The sequence below is a fragment of the Carcharhinus amblyrhynchos genome, unplaced genomic scaffold (assembly GCF_965287045.1).
Source record: "Carcharhinus amblyrhynchos unplaced genomic scaffold, sCarAmb.v2.hapA scaffold_89, whole genome shotgun sequence".
Taxonomy (NCBI): Eukaryota; Metazoa; Chordata; class Chondrichthyes; order Carcharhiniformes; family Carcharhinidae; genus Carcharhinus; species Carcharhinus amblyrhynchos.
Window position 1 is genome coordinate 91,082 of NW_027649829.1, and position 4,765 is coordinate 95,846.

Genomic DNA, 4,765 nt, shown 5'->3' on the forward strand with positions numbered 1-4,765 from the left:
AGTAACAAGAATCATATATTTTCAATGAAAGTGAATTTAATTTTGTCTCGTGTAACTCTCACTGTTTTTGTAAACACTAACCAGCAGTGTCCTTACCCCCACCCCAACTCCCCCCCCCCCCCCCCATATTCGCCCACCCCCTCATACCTACAGCCGCTGATCCCTCCATAAGCCAATCTAAATTCCTCCGTACGCAGCACCGAGACACAAAATGTGCATTAGCCACATATCACAGCAAGGTCAGTGCCATCTCCAGCACTGTCAGAGGGTCAGTGCTGAGGGAGTGCCGCACTGTCAGAGGGTCAGTACTGAGGGAGTGCCGCACTGTCAGAGGGTCAGTACTGAGGGAGTGCCGCACTGTCAGAGGGTCAGTACTGAGGGAGTGCCGCACTGTCAGAGGGTCAGTACTGAGGGAGTGCCGCACTGTCAGAGGGTCAGTACTGAGGGAGTGTCTCACTGTCAGAGGGTCAGTGCTGAGGGAGTGCCACACTGTCAGAGGGTCAGTGCTGAGGGAGTGCCACACTGTCAGAGGGTCAGTGCTGAGGGAGTGCCACATTGTCAGAGGGTCAGTGCTGAGGGAGTGCCGCACTGTCAGAGGGTCAGTGCTGAGGGAGTGCCACACTGTCAGAGGGTCAGTGCTGAGGGAGTGCCACACTGTCAGAGGGTCAGTGCTGAGGGAGTGCCGCACTGTCAGAGGGTCAGTACTGAGGGAGTGCCGCACTGTCAGAGGGTCAGTACTGACAGAGTGCCACACTGTCAGAGGGTCAGTACTGAGGGAATGATGCACTATCCAGTATACCAATTTTAGATTCACTGTCTGTTGGCCATTCACGGTGGATGTAAAAGGACATATGGTTTTTATTTCTGGGAAAAGCAGAGGAAGTTCTCTCCAGTGTCCTGAGGCAAATTTTTATCCACTCATTCGTACTGTGAAAGAAAAGACAGATGCTTCCCTCATTGTAACTTTCTGTGACCAGATTAACTCAGAGTCATCAAAATCCAGAGACTGCTCCACCTACTGAGCTCTGTCTAAAACTACAGTGTGACTGTTTACATAGAAATATTGAATGGGAATAGTTGCATCGCTAATACAGGGCACTAAGTTCTGAAATGTATGACTGCAAGTTGGAGGACCAGGAATACAGAGGATTTAAATAATATTTAGAGATATATATTCATAAGTTACAGAGCATTGGTGATCGAGAACCTTCACTCATCTATTGAGCGCACTGTCAGATTTAAGCGCTGGTATGGAATGTTACATCTTCAAACGCAATGACAGACACAGCTGAGAGGCAAAAAATGTCATTGATTCCAGAACGTTCCTTCACTGGCAATAATAGCTGAGGAAGATTGATGGCAGGTTGTGTCAGTGACAATGTTATCGCTGTGGTCTCGGAGTGGTGTTCCTGGCTTTGAGCGACTCCCCACGGCAGCCCACTGATCCTCCGCATGGTTAGCGCTGTTGGATTACTCCTCCTTCTGATCGGGCTCCTACTCCGCACACAGCGCCTCCTGTCAACGAGAGATGGATTGACACTGAGTGTGAAATGTTAACCGTGTTATACAGTTTCAATTGAAACACCTTCCAAACATTCCAGTTTCATGAGATAAGCATGGACAGTAATTCAATTATTTCTTTATTTCACAAGCCATGATCTTATTGAATGGCGGGGCAGGCTCGAAGGGCCAGATGGCCTACTCCTGCTCCTATTTCTCATGTGCTTATTATGTTCTTATAAACAGTTGCAACTCATTAACTCTTTAATAAATTTTAACTCTTAACTGAACATCAACTTTAACTATTTAACTGAAAATAGATACCACTGAGTTTTGGAAAACCTTGGCCAAAAAGTATTCTTGCTGTAGAATCTATCTTCTCCTTCTCTGAAGCATCCTTCAGGGTACAAGTCTTGTTGCAGTTGTTGGTCTCTTCGCGTTATCGCTGCCAAACAAATGGCTGCAATGTCTTTTATCCACAATTCTTCCCCCGCTTCCGAAAGATTCTGTGTCATCCAGCCAATTATGTAACCAGAAACTGATCACATGGCTCGAACATCCAGTGAAATTACTTTTGAACGACGCCATTGCACTTTGCTCGTTTGACATGTGCCAGACATAGTAGCCATAAAAATCAGAGACACAGGGCCCAATTCCCCCGTTGTGACGTGCTAGTTTTTTTGGTGCGTTGGGTTGGGAGATGCACTTCAGCCATTTTGCGGGATTCACGCGTACATTCCCAATGCATGTGGATCTCTCACCGCCGGGAATTCTGGCACCATCGGGACCAGGCAGGAAACCAGCGGGAGGTCATTTTAATCTATGTTATTTAAATGTCGTTATTGGGCCCAGGACAGAATTCTCCGATAGCATCTCCCACCCCACCAGGAATATTTCACTCCAGCGGGGTGTAGAGCAGCTCCCCACTTACAGGGAACCAGCAGGAGACTCTGCCACAATGAAGGGGGGCAATAGGGCAGTGGGGGGGGGGGTTCCCCTGGGCATGGGCACCCTGGCAGTGCCAGCCTGTGTCCCCAGTATTGCCCAAGTGGCAAAGTGTCCATACCCAGGGGGCACCTTGACACTGCCCACCAGGCATCAGGCAATGCCAATGCTGCGGGGCCTAGGGGGCAGGGCTGGGGGTGAGGCTATCGGGGGGCAGAGCCTAGGGGGTGACCGGTGGGGGTGGGGGAGGGGTCCCACTGCCACTCTGGGATCCCATCGGGGCTGGAGGGAGGCCAGCGATCAGGGTAGGCTGGGTGGGGGGGGTGGTGGCGGTCCGCCAGGAGGTGTCTGCCTCCCATAGGGAGGGTCAGCCAGGGTCCGGGGTCTGACTCCCAAGGGGAGGTGTCTTCGGGGATGGGGAAGTGGGTGGGGGAGCATCACGGCTGTTGAGGGGGGGGGGGGGGGGTGAGCTGTGAGTGCTCCAGGACGGGGAGTGTCGGGCCTGGTCTGGGAATGCTTGTGGGGGCCACGATTGATACATGGTGGGAGCGACAGGGCAGCACTGCAGGGGTCCCGGGCTGGCCAGCAAACAGGAACCTGACACTTTTGGGGCTACTGCGCATGTGCAGAGTTCCAGAGCTGTCAGCCCCGCCCCCCCCCCCCGAGCTTTTAATGATATTCACAACTGTGGCCTCTCCATTGCACAGAGTGTGGGAGATTCGAGTCTGAACTCCCACTCAAAAAGCAATTGTGAATTTTTCCCGCAAATTAGAAATTTTTGGGAGAATCGCCTCCCCCACACTGTGGTGTTAATGTAAAGACTTCCCTATCTAGGGAGCTTCTGATCACAGCTCTCTGACCACAGTATCTTTACCACCTGCTTTAATCTTTACACTAACCAAAATTCCCAGCATGTTTCACTGTCAGCCAGAATAGCCATTTTAAAGCCACTATTCCCATTATTGTTGTTTAATTATTGTTACAGACATTCTTTCTCCATCCAAAACCGTAAGCAGACTCCCGACAGTCAGACAGATCCACGCCACACAGTCCCGGATATCAGGGTAACACAGTGACTGTGCCTCAGTTACTTCCAGATACAACTCTTCCAAACAATCTTCACCAGCGCAAACCCTCCACAAACGTGAAGTCATGTCCCTTACCCATTCACCCATCACCCCCCAGTGTTTACTGACTGGCTACAGCCCAGGAACATCACAATTTTAAAATTTCGCCCTTCTTTAAAATTTATTTATGGGACACCATTTGCTGTAACGGGATTCAAACCTGGATCCAACAGAATTGAGTTTCTGGATTAATACTCCAGCAATAGTACCAGGAGACCATCGCTTCCTCTCAACTTTTGCCATGGTTCTTGCCATCCCCTCCCTATCTCTGTAACCTCCTCAGCCCCTCACCACTGATCGTCTGACAGTGCGGCACTCCCTCAGCACTGACCCTCTGACAGTGCGGCACTCCCTCAGCACTGACTCTCTGACAGTGCGGCGCTCCCTCAGCACTGACCCTCTGACAGTGCGGCGCTCCCTCAGCACTGACCCTCTGACAGTGCGGCGCTCCCTCAGCACTGACCCTCTGACAGTGCGGCGCTCCCTCAGCACTGACCCTCTGACAGTGCGGCGCTCCCTCAGCACTGACCCTCTGACAGTGCGGCGCTCCCTCAGCACTGACCCTCTGACAGTGCGGCGCTCCCTCAGCACTGACCCTCTGACAGTGCGGCGCTCCCTCAGCACTGACCCTCTGACAGTGCGGCGCTCCCTCAGCACTGACCCTCTGACAGTGCGGCGCTCCCTCAGCACTGACCCTCTGACAGTGCGGCGCTCCCTCAGCACTGACCCTCTGACAGTGCGGCGCTCCCTCAGCACTGACCCTCTGACAGTGCGGCACTCCCTCAGCACTGACCCTCTGACAGTGCGGCACTCCCTCAGCACTGACCCTCTGACAGTGCGGCACTCCCTCAGCACTGACCCTCTGACAGTGCGGCACTCCCTCAGCACTGACCCTCTGACAGTGCGGCACTCCCTCAGCACTGACCCTCTGACAGTGCGGCACTCCCTCAGCACTGACCCTCTGACAGTGCGGCACTCCCTCAGCACTGACCCTCTGACAGTGCGGCACTCCCTCAGCACTGACCCTCTGACAGTGCGGCACTCCCTCAGCACTGACCCTCTGACAGTGCAGCTCTCCCTCAGTACTGACCCTCTGACAGTGCGGCACTCCCTCAGTACTGACCCTCTGACAGTGCGGCTCTCCCTCAGTACTGACCCTCTGACAGTGCGGCACTCCCTCAGCACTGACCCTC